At 45.5% G+C, this 19,269-nt stretch overlaps 1 long non-coding RNA gene across 2 annotated transcripts; it reads right to left on the bottom strand.

Annotated features, from left to right (window-relative positions):
* Positions 1 to 906: 906 nt before the first annotated feature.
* Positions 907 to 18,716, bottom strand: LOC144738364 (uncharacterized). Of its 2 annotated transcripts, XR_013589235.1 has the most exons (5): positions 17,909 to 18,716; positions 13,344 to 13,416; positions 11,270 to 11,350; positions 8,343 to 8,415; positions 907 to 4,152 (listed from the first exon to the last, which is right to left on the bottom strand). It is a non-coding gene; the product is annotated as an uncharacterized LOC144738364 (long non-coding RNA). The 2 variants fall into 2 exon arrangements; XR_013589234.1 differs by lacking the exons at positions 907 to 4,152; positions 8,343 to 8,415 and having other exon boundaries at positions 9,183 to 11,350; positions 17,909 to 18,706.
* Between the last annotated feature and the right edge of the window lie 553 nt (positions 18,717 to 19,269).

The following is a 19,269-nucleotide window of genomic DNA, read 5'->3' as shown; positions in this document are numbered from 1 at the left end:
ATTTCACAATGAAATTTTCAGATCCCAAAAGAAATCAGAATACAAACTGCACTCCATTGCTGGAAAATACTTCACGTCTATGGGACTACCAACACCCTACAGGGACAACCTGCATGCCCTTGCTCAAGAGATCCTACGTGAAATATGCTATTATGCTTGACAGATTATTACATTTATTTAGGAAAATTAACCAAAGCTGATGGATGCACAAATAGAAGCCTACACGGAAATCTTGGAAGACATTGAGACAACAAATCGAGTCATTTGTATCATTGATGCACCTGTCAGTACTGGGAAGACCTATGTTTTGAAACTGCTCCTCGCTAAGGCTCGCCAGAGAGAATTGCTCTAGCTGTGGCATCATCGGGGATTGCTGTGTGAGTCCATGTGTGTGTCTCTTAATCGATGTGTGTAAAGCCATGTGTGCTTAAGTCCATGTGTGTGTGAGTCTACGTGTGTGTTCGAGTCGCTGTATGTGTGTACGTCGATTTGCGTGTTTAACTCCATGTGTATCTGAAGCGAATGTCTGTATGTGTGTGTCTAAGTCCATGTGTGTGTCTTTTTCGCCCGGGCAACGCCGGATACTTCCCACTAGTACTCTTATATCAGCGCATTTCATCTCTCTGTAATGAACCCTGCACTTTCTATCACTTTCATGCAGGGGGCGCTGCAAACCTACGCGCCCCCTGCATGAACGAAGGAGGAGCAGGGACAGACGTTCGATCTCGTTGGAATCGATCTGCAGACGGCGGTCTTCTGGCACGGCCAGCTCTGTCTCGCCTCATCTCCACCCCGCGAACCCAACCAGGTGAAAGTCCGCATCGAACCGAACCCCAGTAAGGCCATCTACTTAACGACGAGAGAAAATTCACACTAAATGTCGTTTTCAATTAAGTCTTCCAGATGTAAAATGATATAAGCTTTAATGAAGAAATACAATTATCTAATTCTAAACATAATACAATTCAAAGTTGTTTCATTTTAAAACTTCAAAACGGAGCATCGGGAGCTTGTGTGGATGCGTCGTTCGTGTGCAATTTTTTTCGTGACTTTCCTGGCCCAAGGCCGTAAATAGTTGTGAGGGGGCTGCAGGCGGTCAGGCTTGCTTCAACCCATGGTTGTGAACATCCAGACGTTAATCGGCAAGGACCATTTCTTGTCCTAGTTCACCAACATATAAGACTTCATGCAAAATTCTAATGAGTGTTGTTGTGGAGAATGTATCTACTAGATGTGCTCTGCCTTGTAACCGAATACAAATCTCTACCAAAAATGCATTCCAAATATGCTCTTAAAATTACCTCTTTGCTATGAAGCAGATCAGCAGACACGACATCTTTCATTTATCGATCTCTCCACGAAACAAAGGAATGTTTTACACAAACGATAACTAGCACAGCCTTCTGGGAGTGCATCATTGATTCAGTGCAAGCCACCTGTGCACCCCGATTGGTGCACAGAGTCTCAACAGCAGCCGGGCTTGTTTCAACCGATAGCTTCAAACATCCAGACGTTAATCTGTAAGGAGTATTTCTAGTCCTAGTTAGACGAAATTTGTGTCAACATGTAATACCAAATTATAATTCGTGTTGTAGAGAATGTATCTCCACTAAGTGTAACTTTTGAGTGGTATGCCTTGTAATTGATGAATGATCCGAGTGTGCTCCCTATTTCAAAGACAATGAGTTGCTCCAGAGGGAGATGCTTCTTGAAAACACAACTACCTTTGACCTGTATCACAAGAACAATGAGTCTCACCTGAGTTATCTGTCCAGGTTACTTCCAAAACATCACTTATTCAATGTTTGACCCTTATAGACAAAATGTTACATGTACACGCACAATCGGACAAGTATTCATTCTAAATTAGTGACAGGCATATTAACAAAATGTAATTACTGCACTGAAATATACTGCATCAGGTTACATCGCATTAACAAGCTATATAAAAAAATAAACTGCAACGTCTGCTTAACAGTGTATGTACAACATACTAATGCACCATTCAAAACGAGGCCATTGCATGCTGGCGTCTGGGTCACAATTGAGCAAATTCTAAACATTACCTACAAACTACACAACTGAGATGCCACATTAATCATCGCCCCCTACTGCCCGGCTCTAGTCCACATGCAGGCCGTTGCAGAGCCACCACCTTGTGGCCAGAGGTCGCAATCGGGTACCCGATTCCCGTACCCTACCCGATACCCGGCTACCCGTACCCGGCCGGGTATGGGTACCCGTTTGCGACCCTGGTGCGGCCGGGTACGGGTAGGCCGTGAGTCACTGGTGAGTAACCGTTTGTCACTCATTTCCCAACGTCTTGTCTCTTCTCACAATTCAAGTTCCTAGAATCAACCCACCCGTGCATGCAACATGGCTTCATCCCAGAGGTCGCAATCGGGTACTCGTCTCCGTACCCTACACGATACCTGGCCGGGTACAGGTAGCCGGGTATCGGGTAGGTTATGGGTACCGTTTGCGATCCTGGTGCGGCCGGGTCTGGGTATGGAATCAAAACCCGTTTGCGACCTCTGCTTGTGGCACAGGGGCAGCTGCTACTTGGGGATGCTCTTCGAGTGTTTGAGACGAGATAGGATGCAAAACTCCGAATTTCCGAGGCAATTAAGCAAGCACAATATAAATGCAATTATGATAACAAATTGAATGCTTGGGAGCTTATTGGCTCTCGCTCCTGGTTAGAGATCTACCCAACCCACAGGTCCACAAAGACTGGCCGCTCTTACCCTGCAGGTTGAACAGAGGAATTGAGTGTTCAACATCACATTCTTGTCATTAAAGGCCTGTGACAAAGCAGCATCTATTGGAGCGACATCGTCTCAAACTTACACATCTCCCGGGTCTCCATTTGACTTTGTATTGTCTCAGAGGAAGTCCACCCACACCTCCACTTCCACAAACTGCTGGGAGTTGCCTCGCTCTGCCTCACAGTCAGAATTCTCCTCCTGCTTCACGTTGCCTCCATCGCTGTGGTCCAATTTTGGAGTTGACTCTTCATCTTCACATTTTACCTTCACTTCTTCGCTCTTCACCATCACTTCTTCACATTTCACCTCCCCATATTTCACCTCGATACCTTTAAAAGTGTTCAAGCTGGGATTTTCTTCCGGTTCTTGTTTCATGAGGGATGGGCTCATTACGGCACTTTGACTTTCACAAGCTGATTTCACACTCCACTCCTTGTGGATCTTATGATGCTTGTGTGTTCTCTGGTGTTTTTGAAGATCTGGTGACCGTGCAAACGCCTTCCCGCACACACTGCACCTGAAGGGTTTCTCTCCCGTGTGTGTTTTCTGGTGTGCTACAAGAGTAGATGAAAGTGCAAACGCCTTCCCACACACACTGCACTTGAAGGGTTTGTCTCCTGTGTGTGTTCTCTGGTGTTCTGCAAGAGTAGATGGAAGTGCAAAAGCCTTCCTACACACACTGCACTTGAAGGGTTTCTCTCCCGTGTGGGTTCTCTGGTGTTTTTTAAGAGTCGATGAACGTGAAAACGCCTTCCCACACACATAGCACTTGAAGGGTTTCTCTCCCGTGTGTGTTCTCTCACTGCACTTGAAGGGTTTCTCTACCGTGTGTGTTCTCTGGTGTTTTTTAAGAGTCGATGAACGTGAAAACGCCTTCCCACACACACTGCACTTGAAGGGTTTCTCTCCCGTGTGTGTTTTCTGGTGTTCTACAAGAGTAGATGACTGTGCAAACGCCTTCCCACACACACTGCACTTGAAGGGTTTCTCTCCCGTGTGTGTTCTCTGGTGATTTTTAAGAGTAGATGAATCTGAAAACGCCTTCCTACACACACTGCACTTGAAGGGTTTCTCTCCCGTGTGTGTTCTCTGGTGTGATAAAAAATGAGATGAACGTAAAAACGCCTTCCCACACACACTGCACTTGAAGGGTTTCTCTCCCGTATGTGTTCTCTGGTGATTTTTAAGATGAGATAACTGTGCAAACGTTTTCTCACACACACTGCACTTGAAGGGTTTCTCTCCTGTGTGAGTTCTCTGGTGCCGTGTAAAATGTCCAGGACGATCCGTGCTGTATGCACACCGGCCGCATTGATGCCTTTTTGCACCGAGCCGCGCCGACTGCCTTTGCTCCATCAAACCAATTCTGCAGAGGCAGCGACAGCTGCAGACAGAAAAAAAGTTATATCCACACCATCTACACATCAGTATCAATGCATATACACAGTAACACGTGCCTTACACGTCTGTACTTATTCATATATTTATGATATAGTGAAAAAGCGTCCCAAATTCATCACACGGGCTGTTATGGCACACAATGAGAAGACAAATAGTTAGAAACATGCCTGGAAGCCCTAGTATCTTCAAAATGAATGTTAACCCAAAACTCCGAGCACACAATTTCAGCTGTCTGGCTTCAAAATAAATGTTTCTGAAAGCTAAATTTAGCTGACAAAGCAAAGGCTGTTGAAAATAATACTATTTGTGTTATCCACAAATGCATAAATTAATGTTCAATCACAACTTAGAGGTGTGAAGCCAGGCACAGATGTCCTTGATTGCTGTGATGAACAGTTCCGACTTCAGCTGCACGTGTGCTGTGATAACTTCCTGACTCCAATCTTACAAAGAGTTCCAGAGGAAAACAAAAATAAACTACGGTTTTGATATAATCTCCGTGCTCAATAGAGTTAATAGACTTTACTGCAAATACAAACTTCATACTGTTGCACAGAAGCACGTAATAATATGCCACACGGTGGCGATGGGGCTCGCAAAATGCTGATTTATCTTATATAAAAAAAAGGGAAATTTGTGAATATGTCTGTTCGAAATGTTTAGCATACTTCCCAACATGAAACAAACTTGAAATTTGGCATGTGGGTAGCTTCCAGACTGTACACAATGCGAAAAGCATAAAATACACTTTTGTATTTTGGGGAGGGGGCGCAATAATGCATTTATTTTGCACGCAAGTGAGCGGTGACATCACATCTGTGATCACATCTGTGATGTCACACCCGCATGCGGCAGCGTTACGCAGCGTGCTTGCTGACGTCACCCCCCCCCCCCCCCCCCAAACACTCCGCGTAGGCCGTGTTTTAATCCAAGACAAGAATCCAAGTCCCGGGCGAAGCCGGGTAGTAAAGATAGTCTATATATAAAAGTGAAATGTGTGGATATGTGTGTCTGTTCGAAATGTTTAGCATACTTCCCAACATGCAACACACTTGAAATTTGGCATGTGGGTAGGTTCCATACTGTACACAATGTAATAGCTATAAAAATAGACTTTTGTATTTTGGGAGGGGGGGGGGGAGAAATGACCATGGAGTGTGTGGCGTCAACCCGCAACACACCTGAGTTAAGCGCTCTGCAACGCTTACCCCTACCATATGGCTCTTCGCGCGCCGTACTTCTACAGCTGTTCACTGCATGCCGGGATATTTTAGGTGGCGCTTCGCTCCTGGCCGATGAAGGCATTGGCTTCTCGGAGTTTCAATACAAATCCGTGCAAAGAACGTGTACAACTGCCATCTTAAATATGAAGCAGAAATGACATCTGTTTGTTTGTGTGAAGCAGCAAAAACTGTCCAACGCTGAGCTCTGGCGTGATGAAATTTTCACAGCTTATGCCGTCTGGAATTTATAAGCGAACGCGACTATTTTCAGCTCGCCACGTCATTCCCTTCCCGAGTTGCCAAAATCGACATTACGTAGAAGTGGGTTAAGGTTGAATTTCCTTCAGTGAAAAACATCCCATTTAGTTAAATTGATTTCTTTCAGCTTTTTTCTTTCTTACAAGAATCAATCTTTCAGGGTTTTTCACTGGCATGGTTCACAGGTGGTGGTGTGTCCAGACCCATGCCTGGCCACCTTCCCCTGCTCAGTATTAATGCTTCCTCACTCCACCAAGTAATTCATTGAGGATCAACCAACACAGCCAAGGCTGCGTGTCTCTCTCTCTCTCCATGGTGAGATGTTAACTACCTCTCCTGGCATACAGGAAGTCGTGGGTTCGATCCCAACCCTGACGCCGGCTGTATATTTGGAGTTTGCGTCTCTCTCTCTCTCCCCGTGGTCACGTCGATTTCCCTCCGGATCCCCCGGTTGTCCCCACTCCACATGCAGAGAGTGAACACCGCCACGCGTCTAGAGTGAACACCGCCACGCGTCTAGAGTGAACACCGCCACGCGTCTAGAGTGAACACCGCCACGCGTCTAGAGTGAACACCGCCACGCGTCTAGAGTGAACACCGCCACGCGTCTAGAGTGAACACCACCACGCGTCGAGAGTGAACACCGCCACGCGTCTAGAGTGAACACCACCACGTGTCTAGAGTGAACACCACCACGCGTCTAGAGTGAACACCGCCACGTGTCTAGAGTGAACACCACCACGCGTCTAGAGTGAACACCACCACGCGTCTAGAGTAAACACCGCCACGCGTCTAGAGTGAACACCACCACGCGTCCAGAGTGAACACCGCCACGCGTCTAGAGTGAACACCGCCACGCGTCCAGAGTGAACACCGCCACGCGTCCAGAGTGAACACCGCCACGCGTCCAGAGTGAACACCGCCACGCGTCCAGAGTGAACACCGCCACGCGTCTAGAGTGAACACCGCCACGCGTCTAGAGTGAACACCGCCACGCGTCCAGAGTGAACACCGCCACGCGTCTAGAGTGAACACCGCCACGCGTCTAGAGTGAACACCGCCACGCGTCTAGAGTGAACACCGCCACGCGTCTAGAGTGAACACCGCCACGCGTCCAGAGTGAACACCGCCACGCGTCTAGAGTGAACACCGCCACGCGTCTAGAGTGAACACCGCCACGCGTCCAGAGTGAACACCGCCACGCGTCCAGAGTGAACACCGCCACGCGTCTAGAGTGAACACCGCCACGCGTCCAGAGTGAACACCGCCACGCGTCCAGAGTGAACACCGCCACGCGTCTAGAGTGAACACCGCCACGCGTCTAGAGTGAACACCGCCACGCGTCCAGAGTGAACACCGACACGCGTCCAGAGTGAACACCGCCACGCGTCTAGAGTGAACACCGCCACGCGTCCAGAGTGAACACCGCCACGCGTCTAGAGTGAACACCGCCACGCGTCCAGAGTGAACACCGCCACGCATCCAGAGTGAACACCGCCACGCGTCTAGAGTGAACACCGCCACGCGTCTAGAGTGAACACCGCCACGCGTCTAGAGTGAACACCACCACGCGTCGAGAGTGAACACCGCCACGCGTCTAGAGTGAACACCACCACGTGTCTAGAGTGAACACCACCACGCGTCTAGAGTGAACACCGCCACGTGTCTAGAGTGAACACCACCACGCGTCTAGAGTGAACACCACCACGCGTCTAGAGTAAACACCGCCACGCGTCTAGAGTGAACACCACCACGCGTCCAGAGTGAACACCGCCACGCGTCTAGAGTGAACACCGCCACGCGTCCAGAGTGAACACCGCCACGCGTCCAGAGTGAACACCGCCACGTGTCTAGAGTGAACACAGCCACGCGTCTAGAGTGAACACCACCATGCGTCTAGAGTGAACACCACCACGCGTCTAGAGTGAACACCGCCACGCGTCTAGAGTGAACACCGCCAAGCGTCTAGAGTGAACACCGCCACGCGTCTAGAGTGAACACCACCACGTGTCTAGAGTGAACACCGCCACGCGTCCAGAGTGAACACAGCCATGCGTCTAGAGTGAACACAGCCACGCGTCTAGAGTGAACACCACCACGCGTCTAGAGTGAACACCACCACGCGTTTAGAGTGAACACCGCCACGCGTCTAGAGTGAACACCGCCACGCGTCTAGAGTGAACACCACCACGCGTCTAGAGTGAACACCGCCACGCGTCTAGAGTGAACACCGCCACGCGTCTAGAGTGAACACCGCCACGCGTCTAGAGTGAACACCGCCACGTGTCTAGAGTGAACACCACCACGCGTCTAGAGTGAACACCGCCACGCGTCTAGAGTGAACACCGCCACGCGTCTAGAGTGAACACCACCACGCGTCTAGAGTGAACACCGCCACGTGTCTAGAGTGAACACCGCCACGTGTCTAGAGTGAACACCGCCACGTGTCTAGAGTGAACACTGCCACGCGTCTAGAGTGAACACCGCCACGCGTCTAGAGTGAACACCGCCACGCGTCTAGAGTGAACACCGCCACGTGTCTAGAGTGAACACCGCCACGTGTCTAGAGTGAACACCGCCACGCGTCTAGAGTGAACACCGCCACGCGTCTAGAGTGAACACCGCCACGCGTCTAGAGTGAACACCGCCACGTGTCTAGAGTGAACACCACCACGCTGTTGACGAGCCTCACCTTGTTGTTATTGTTGTTGTGGGCAGGTCGCTTCTGAAAACAAGAGCGGTACAGCAGCTCAAGCGGGCGTGGCCTGGTAAAATATGAAAAAAAACTGTGTGAATATTTAAAACAAAACAAAGTTACAAAGTAGCGAGCCAGGTGAAGGGAAATTAAAACTTAAGCAAGATACTCTTTGGTTCTTTCGGTAAAGTCACGTAGAATAAATAAATACATTATATAATAGCATACGACGTTTCAACTGCAACACAAGCAATCGTCATCAGGTACAAATGAAAGAGAAAAAAAACCTATTAAACTTAGAGTCAGCTAACATAACAGTCAACACCCTACCTGGTTGATAACGTTCTTCCAAAGATTGCTCAATTTGAGAGAGAAACACGGAGACACATAGACAGATACATAAGCAGAGAGAGATGACACAAAGACACACAGAGAGAGACACACATAGGCACACAGAGAAACAACGCCTTTGTGTTGAGGCCTTAAATAGAGAGAGGGGGGGGGTAGAGAAACTAGCACGTCAATGCAAGGCGGTAGCCATGGAGTCAACATTGGGGGGGACAATCTTCCACGGGTCTGGGGTCGCCCCCCCCAGAAAAATATCTAAATTTGAAAACTATTTTCCTGCCATTTCCTCCCTAAAATATTTTTAAAAGTTCACTAGCACATGGGATGGACTTTGTTTTATTTGATACAATAATGTCTAATAGTGTATTGTAATACCTTTCTTGTTTCATAGTATGTAATGGCAGAGATTAGGGATTCATAAAGTACAACGCAATCCTATAAACAGGAATCTATGCATTGTTATATAAAGACAAGTCCAGATTTCGTGGCCAAGGTTTAGCAAATTGTTGTCTTTATTAACAGAGCATCGCAATTTTTATTTACAAATATTTTTACAGAAACATATTGGGGGGGCATATTTGATTATTATACTTATTATAACATATTATAACATTATAATTATGACATATTATACGTATTATAACATTATAATTAATATATATTAATATAATAATTAAAACATATTATACTTATTATAACATTATAATTAATAAATATTATAACATAATATTATACTTATTATAACATGTTATAATGACGGCCTTGTGTCAATGAGAGACTTGGAGGTTTGGTGACTGCACAGAGAGAGAGAGACACTTCATGTAATGCAACACAGAGAGTCGGTCAACACACCAACTAACGTACTCTTAGGTTTTTTCGGTAAAGTCACCACGTAGGTAAAAAATTAAATTTAAATTAATAAAAGTAAAAATAGAAATAAAATAATAAAATAATAATAAATCACGCCTCACTTGATGCAGCAAATTATAGTCTACATTATAGACTGCCAGTACACTCACCCAGCTTAATAACCAGGCTACAGTCTACATTATAGACTGTCAGTGCACTCACCCAGCTTAATAACCAGGCTACAGTCTACATTATAGACTGCCAGTACGCTCACCCAGCTTAATAACCAGGCTACAGTCTACATTACAGACTGCCAGTACACTCACCCAGCTTAATAACCAGGCTACAGTCTACATTATAGACTGTCAGTGCACTCACCCAGCTTAATAACCAGGCTACAGTCTACATTATAGACTGCCAGTGCACTCACCCAGCTTAATAAGCAGGCTACAGTCTACATTATAGACTGCCAGTACACTCACCCAGCTTAATAACCAGGCTACAGTCTACATTATAGACTGCCAGTACGTGCACGTGTGTGCACACGCGTGCACGTGCGTGCGCGTGCGTGCGCGTGCGTGCCCGTGCGTGCACGTGTGTGCGTGCGCGTGCGTGCGCGTGCGTGCGCGTGCACGTGTGTGCACACACGCGCACGCACGCGCACACATGAGTCAGGTGTGTGTCTTAACCTCCGCCAAACCCCTGAGACTGACTCACCGAATCCCTGGGGTTCGATCGAATCCCTGGGGTTCGATCGAACCCAGGTTAAGAACCACTGGTCTAAGGCTTACGCATCTCCCGGGTCTCCATTTGACTTTGTATTGTCTCGGAGGAAGTCCACCCACACCTCCACTTCCACAAACTGCTGGAAGTTGCCTCGCTCTGCCTCACAGTCAGAATTCTCCTCCTGCTTCACGTTGTCTCCATCGATGTGAAAGTCCGATTTTGGAATTGAATCATCTTCACATTTTACCTTCACTTCTTCGCTCTTCACCACCACTTCTTCACATTTCACCTTCACCTCTTCATATTTCACCTTGATTTCTTTAAAAGTGTCCAAGCTGGGATTTTCTTCCGGTTCTTGTTTGATGAGGGATGGGCTCATTGAGGCACTTTGACTTTCACAAGCTGATTTCAGACTCCACTCCTTGTGGATCTTCTGATGCTTGTGTGTTCTCTGGTGTCTTTGAAGATTTCGTGAATGTGTAAACGCCTTCTCACACACACTGCACTTGAAGCGTTTTTCTCCCGTGTGTGTTCTCTGGTGTATTACAAGATTAGCTGAACGTGAAAACGCCCTCCCACACACACTGCACTTGAAGGGTTTCTCTCCTGTGTGTGTTCTCTTGTGTCTTACAAGAGCAGATGAATCTGAAAATGCCTTCCCACATACACTGCACTTGAAGGGTTTCTCTCCCGTGTGTGTTCTCTTGTGTCTTACAAGAGCAGATGAATCTGAAAATGCCTTCCCACATACACTGCACTTGAAGGGTTTCTCTCCCGTGTGTGTTCTCTTGTGTGTTACAAGAGCAGATGAATATGAAAACGCCTTCCCACACACACTGCACTTGAAGGGTTTCTCTCCCGTGTGTATTCTCTTGTGTGTTACAAGATTAGCTGAACGTAAAAACGCCCTCCCACACACACTGCACTTGAAGGGTTTCTCTCCTGTGTGAGTTCTCTGGTGCTGTGTAAAATGTGCAGGATAATCCGTGCTGTATGCACACCGGTCGCATTGATGCCTTTTTGCACCGAGCCGCGCCGAGTGCCTTTGCTCCATCAGACAAATTCTGCAGAAGAAGCGACAACTGCAGACAGAAAAAAGAGAATATCCACACCATCTACACGTCAGTATCGATGCACAGAGGAATGCATATACAGTCACACATGACTTACACGTCTATACTTATTCATATATTCATGATATAGTGAAAAAGTGTCCCAAATTCATCACACGGGCTGTTATGGCACACAATGAGAGGGCAAGTGGTTAGAAACGTGCCTGGAAGCCCTCGTATCTTCAAAATGAACGTTAACCCAAAACTCAGCACACAATTTCAACTGTCTGGCTTCAAAGCAAATGTTTATGAAAGCTAAATTAAGCTGACATAGCAAAGGGTGTTGAAAATAATACTATTTGTGTCATGCACAAATGCATAAATTAATGTTCAATCACAACTTAAAGGTGTGAAGCCAGGCACAGATGTACTTGATTGCTGGGATGAGCAGTTCCGACTTCAGCTGCTGCACGTGTGTGCTGTGATCACTTCCTGACTCCATTCTTACAAAGAGTTCCAGAGGAAAACTAAAATAAACTACTGTTTTGATATAACCTCTGTGCTCAATAGAGTTAATAGACTTTACTGCAAATACAAACTTGACACTGTCACACACTCAGAGGTGGAGCCAGGATTTTCAGGTAGGGGGGGAAACCCCTCCAGCAATGAAAAATTACAGGAGTTGTTAGTGAGAAAGGAGTTGTTAGTAAGAAAGGACTTGTCCCTTGCTTTTCATTCGACGCGTGTGATCGTCATCGCGCTCGCTGAACGTGTTGATGCCTTCAGGAAAGAAAAATAGACTTTTGTATTTTGGGGGAGGGGGGGGGGAAATGACCATGACGTATGTGGCATCAACCCGCATCACACCTGAGCTAAGCGCTCTGCAATGCTTACCCCCCTACCACATGGCTCTTCGCGCGCCGTACTTCTACAGCTGTTCACAGCGTGTTGGGAGATTTTAGGTGGCGCTTCGCTCCTGGCCGATTAAGCCATTGGCTTCTCGGAGTTTCAATACAAATCCGTGTGAAGAACGGGTACAACTGCCATCTTAAATATAAAGCAGAACTTACACCTGTTTGTTTGTGTGAAGCAGCAAAAACTCTCCAACGCTGAGCTCTGGCGTCATGAAATTTTCACAGCTTATGCTGTCTGGAATTTCTAAGCGAACGCCACGTCATTCCCTTCCCGAGTGGCAAAAATCGACCTGACGTAGCAGTGGGTTCAGGTTGAATTTCCTTGAGTGAAAACATCCGATTTAGGTAAATTGAAGTGTTTCGGCTTCTTTCTTGCATCAATTTTTTCAGGGTTTTTCATTGAATTATGAGGGAATATTAAATTAATCCAAGACAAGAATCCAAGTCCCAGGCAAAGCCGGGTAGTGAAGCGAGTTACTAATAAACCCCATTGATCCTATCAAAATTAGGGATTTCTATCGGATCGTTGGGGGGGCACGTGCCACCCCACCCCCACTGGCTCCACCACTGTCACACACTGGCATGGTTCACAGGTGGTGGTGTGTCCAGACCCACGCCTGGCCACCTTCACCTGCTCAGTATTAATGCTTCCTCACTCCACCAAGTAATTCATTGAGGATCAACCAACACAGCCGAGGCTGCGTGTCTCTCTGTGGTGAGATGTTAACGACCTGTCCTGGCATACAGGAAGTCGTGGGTTCGATCCCGACCCTGACGCCTGCTGTATATTTGTAGTTTACGTGTCTCTCTCTCTCCCCGTTGTCGCGTGGATTTCCTTCCCGATCCCCGGGTTTCCCCTCCACATGTAGAGTGAACACCGCCACGCGTCTAGAGTGAACACCGCCACGTGTCTAGAGTGAACACTGCCACGCGTCTAGAGTGAACACCGCCACGTGTCTAGAGTGAACACCGCCACGTGTCTAGAGTGAACACCGCCACGCGTCTAGAGTGAACACCGCCACGCGTCTAGAGTGAACACCGCCACGTGTCTAGAGTGAACACCGCCACGTGTCTAGAGTGAACACCACCACGCTGTTGACGAGCCTCACCTTGTTGTTATTGTTGTTGTGGGCAGGTCGCTTTTGAAAACAAGAGCGGTACAGCAGCTCAAGCGGGCGTGGCCTGGTAAAAAATGAAAAAAAAACTGTGTGAATATTTAAAACAAAACAAAGTTACAAAGTAGCGAGCCAGGTGAAGGGAAATTAAAACTTAAGCAAGATACTCTTTGGTTCTTTCGGTAATGTCACGTAGAATAAATAAATACATTATATAATAGCATACGACGTTTCAACTGCAACACAAGCAATCGTCATCAGGTACAAACGAAAGAGAAAAAAAACGTAGCTAACATAAGTCAACACCCTACCTGGTTGATAATGTTCTTCCAAAGATTGCTCAATTTTAGAGAGAAACACAGAGACACATAGACAGACACATAAGCAGAGAGAGATGACACAAAGACACACAGAGAGAGACACACATAGGCACACAGAGAAACAACGCCTCTGTGTTGAGGCCTTAAATAGAGAGGGGGGGGGGGTAGAGAGAGGGGGGGGTAGAGAAATTAGCATGTCAATGCAAGGCCGTAGCCATGGAGTCAACATTGGGGGGGACCAAATCTTCCACGGGTCTGGGGTCCCCCCCCCCAGAAAAATATCTAAATTTGAAAACTATTTTCCTGCCATTTCCTCCCTAAAATATTTTTAAAAGTTCAGTAGCACATGGGATGGACTTTGTTTTATTTGATACAATAATGTCTAATAGTGTATTGAAATACATTGCTCTGTTTTTTCTTTTTTACCTTTTCTTGTTTCATAGTATGTAATGGCAGAGATTAGGGATTCATAAAGTACAACGCAATCCTATAAACAGGAATCTATGCATTGTGATATGAAGACAAGTCCAGATTTCGTGGCCAAGGTTTAGCAAATTGTTGTCTTTATTAACAGAGCATCGCAATTTTTATTTACAAATATTTTTACAGAAACATATTGGGGGGGCATATTTGATTATTGTACTTATTATAACATATTATAACATTATAATTATGACATATTATACTTTTTATAACATAATAATTCATAAATATTAATATAATTATTATAACATATTATACTTATTATAACATTATAATTATTATATATTATAACATAATATTATACTTATTATAACATGTTATAATGACGGCCTTGTGTCAATGAGAGACTTGGAGGTTTGGTGACTGCACAGAGAGAGAGAGACACTTCATGTAATGCAACACAGAGAGTCGGTCAACACACCAACTAACGTACTCTTAGGTTTTTTCGGTAAAGTCACCACGTAGGTAAAAAATGAAATTAAAATTAATAAAAGTAAAAATAGAAATAAAATAATAAAATAAGAATAAATCACGCCTCACTTGATGCAGCAAATTATAGTCTACATTATAGACTGCCAGTACACTCACACAGCTTAATAACCAGGCTACAGTCTACATTATAGACTGCCAGTACACTCATCCAGCTTAATAACCAGGCTAGTCTACATTATAGACTGCCAGTACACTCACCCAGCTTAATAACCAGGCTACAGTCTACATTATAGACTGCCAGTACACTCACCCAGCGTAATAACCAGGCTACAGTCTACATTATAGACTGCCAGTACACTCACCCAGCTTAATAACCAGGCTACAGTCTACATTATAGACTACCAGTACACTCACCCAGCTTAATAACCAGGCTACAGTCTACATTATAGACTGCCAGTACACTCACCCAGCTTAATAACCAGGCTACAGTCTACATTATAGACTGCCAGTACACTCACCCAGCTTAATAACCAGGCTACAGTCTACATTATAGACTGCCAGTACACTCACCCAGCTTAATAACCAGGCTACAGTCTACATTATAGACTGCCAGTACACTCACCCAGCTTAATAACCATGCTACAGTCTACATTATAGACTGCCAGTACACTCACCCAGCTTAATAACCAGGCTAGTCTACATTATAGACTTCCAGTACACTCACCCAGCTTAATAACCAGGCTACAGTCTACATTATAGACTGCCAGTAAACTCACCCAGCGTAATAACCAGGCTACAGTCTACATTATAGACTGCCAGTACACTCACCCAGCTTAATAACCAGGCTACAGTCTACATTATAGACTGCCAGTACACTCACCCAGCTTAATAACCATGCTACAGTCTACATTATAGACTGCCAGTACACTCACCCAGCTTAATAACCAGGCTACAGTCTACATTATAGACTTCCAGTACACTCACCCAGCTTAATAACCAGGCTACAGTCTACATTATAGACTTCCAGTACACTCACCCAGCTTAATAACCAGGCTACAGTCTACATTATAGACTGCCAGTACACTCACCCAGCTTAATAACCAGGCTACAGTCTACATTATAGACTGCCAGTACACTCACCCAGCTTAATAACCAGGCTACAGTCTACATTATAGACTGCCAGTACACTCACCCAGCTTAATAACCAGGCTACAGTCTACATTATAGACTACCAGTACACTCACGCAGCTTAATAACCAGGCTACAGTCTACATTATAGACTGCCAGTGCACTCGCCCAGCTTAATAACCAGGCTACAGTCTACATTATAGACTTCCAGTACACTCACCCAGCTTAATAACCAGGCTACAGTCTACATTATAGACTGCCAGTACACTCACCCAGCTTAATAACCAGGCTACAGTCTACATTATAGACTGCCAGTACACTCACCCAGCTTAATAACCATGCTACAGTCTACATTATAGACTGCCAGTACACTCACCCAGCTTAATAACCAGGCTACAGTCTACATTATAGACTTCCAGTACACTCACCCAGCTTAATAACCAGGCTACAGTCTACATTATAGACTGCCAGTAAACTCACCCAGCGTAATAACCAGGCTACAGTCTACATTATAGACTGCCAGTACACTCACCCAGCTTAATAACCAGGCTACAGTCTACATTATAGACTGCCAGTACACTCACCCAGCTTAATAACCATGCTACAGTCTACATTATAGACTGCCAGTACACTCACCCAGCTTAATAACCAGGCTACAGTCTACATTATAGACTTCCAGTACACTCACCCAGCTTAATAACCAGGCTACAGTCTACATTATAGACTGCCAGTACACTCACCCAGCTTAATAACCAGGCTACAGTCTACATTATAGACTGCCAGTACACTCACCCAGCTTAATAACCAGGCTACAGTCTACATTATAGACTGCCAGTACACTCACCCAGCTTAATAACCAGGCTACAGTCTACATTATAGACTGCCAGTACACTCACCCAGCTTAATAACCAGGCTACAGTCTACATTATAGACTGCCAGTACACTCACCCAGCTTAATAACCAGGCTACAGTCTACATTATAGACTGCCAGTACACTCACCCAGCTTAATAACCAGGCAACAGTCTACATTATAGACTGCCAGTGCACTCGCCCAGCTTAATAACCAGGCTACAGTCTACATTATAGACTTCCAGTACACTCACCCAGCTTAATAACCAGGCTACAGTCTACATTATAGACTGCCAGTACACTCACCCAGCTTAATAACCAGTCTACATTATAGACTGCCAGTACACTTACCCAGCTTAATAACCAGGCTACAGTCTACATTGTAGACTGCCAGTGCACTCACCCAGCTTAATAACCAGTCTACATTATAGACTGTCAGTACACTCACCCAGTTTAATAACCTGGCTACAGTCTACATTATAGACTGCCAATACACTCACCCAGCTTAATAACCAGGCTACAGTCTACATTATAGACTGCCAGTACACTCACCCAGCTTAATAACCAGGCTACAGTCTACATTATAGACTGCCAGTACACTCACCCAGCTTAATAACCAGGCTACAGTCTACATTATAGACTGCCAGAACACTCACCCAGCTTAATAACCAGGCTAGTCTACATTATAGACTGTCAGTGCACTCACCCAGCTTAATAACCAGGCTACAGTCTACATTATAGACTGCTAGTGCACTCACCCAGCTTAATAACCAGGCTACAGTCTACATTATAAACTTGTGTTGCCTCCGAAACGTCGTGCTTTTATTTTATTTTCATGAATTTGTATTCATTTCTTACCTACATGGTGACTTCACCTAGAACTAACGTTTCGCCTGGCTGATCGCGTTCTTCCACAGATTGCTAAACTATCTTCTTGGTTCTTTCGATAAAGTCACTTAGAATGGAAATAATAAAAATAAAAGAAAATATAATTTTATTATTTCCATTCTACGTGATATAAAACATAATAAAATTGTATAGTTTTATTTCCATTCTACGTGACTTTACCGAAAGAACCAAGAAGATGAATCACTGCAGTCACGAAAGCTTTAAATCGAAATTGCTCAACTAAGCGAGAGAATTGAAGCGAACGCGACCAGGCGAGGGCAGGAGGCAAGGCCCCGCGTTGTAAAGTTTCAATATGGACATCGCTTCCATGCTCGCTGCTACTCAATTGACATCCCTACGAGAGAGAGAGCGAGGCGCTACCTCGGTAAACAACAACAACCACAACAACAACCACCACAACAACAACAACCACCACAACCGCGATGAGAATTTCTCACCTCAGATTGCAGTTCCCGCGCGGAGCGTCAACTTTCCGTTACCTCGTGACGTCACGCGGCAGCAGCAGGTGACATGACGTCACTTGTGGGGTACAAGACACTCCGTTCCCACAATGAGCGGCTCTGTAACTTACATAAATTATGTTAATGAGCCTGGCCCAATCGTGGAGGGATGGGCCGTTGGTGCCGAACCGGTCACAACGAACTCGTGACGTCTTTCACGAATACATTATGTTAATGAGCCGCCAGTCAGTGGGTGTGGCTTTGCCCAAATAAGGATAGTGCTTGAACAGATAACGGAAGTGACCCAGGCAGAGGTGACGTCACGTTCCCTTGAGACCGGTTGGGGTGAATACTTTGGTGACATGACATCACTAGCAAGGTACACCTCCCCCTGGCGTTTCACGCCGATGAGGTCATGCTGAGTGGTGACGTCACGTAGCGGGATTAGAGTTTAAGTTGATTAAGATTAATTTTCCATTGCTCCCTCCCTTGAACAGAGACCCCTTGGGTGTGTGAGCTCAGCTCAACAATGTGGACATTATTGTGTGTGTACACACACATGGGCAGTGTGTACACACGTGTACACTGTGTGTGTGTACACTGTGTGTGTGTATGTAATTATTTGGTTCTTTCGGTTAAGTCACGTCTAAAGATAAAATAATAAATTAAATTAAATAATAGAATACGACGTTTCGATTGCAACACAAGCAATCATCATCAGGTATAATGAAATAGCGACATAAAATCTAACCAGAAAACTATAGACAGACATATTAGCAGACAGATATCACCAAGATACATAGCGAGAGCAACACATGTAACAGAGAGGGGTGATTACATGTGTTGCTCTCGCTATGTATCTTGGTGATATCTGTCTGCTAATATGTCTGTCTATAGTTTTCTGGTTAGATTTTATGTCGCTATTTCATTATACCTGATGATGATTGCTTGTGTTGCAATCGAAACGTCGTATTCTATTATTTAATTTAATTTAATATTTTATCTTTAGACGTGACTTAACCGAAAGAACCAAATAATAATTCCTGCAGTCACGAAAGTTCTAAAATTAAGATTGTGTATGTAATATTGTAAATTACGGCGGGAGACCACTTGATGGGTAGCACACACGATCCCATTTTCCAGCGCGTATCACCCCTACATATACGCGTGTGTACGTGTGTGTGTATACGCGTGTGTACGTGTCCGTGTCTGTGTGTGTATGTGCGTGCGTGTGTGTGTGCCTGTGTGTGTGTCCGTGCCTGTGTGTGTGTACATGCGTGCGTGCCTGTGTGTCCGTGCCTGTGTGTATGTGTGTGCATGTGTGTGTCCGTGCCTGTGTGTATGTGTGCGCCCGTGAT

This window comes from Lampetra planeri, chromosome 82 (assembly GCF_965212315.1).
Source record: "Lampetra planeri chromosome 82, kcLamPlan1.2.h2, whole genome shotgun sequence".
Lineage (NCBI taxonomy): Eukaryota > Metazoa > Chordata > Hyperoartia > Petromyzontiformes > Petromyzontidae > Lampetra > Lampetra planeri.
This window is presented reverse-complemented; position numbering and strand designations above follow the sequence as displayed.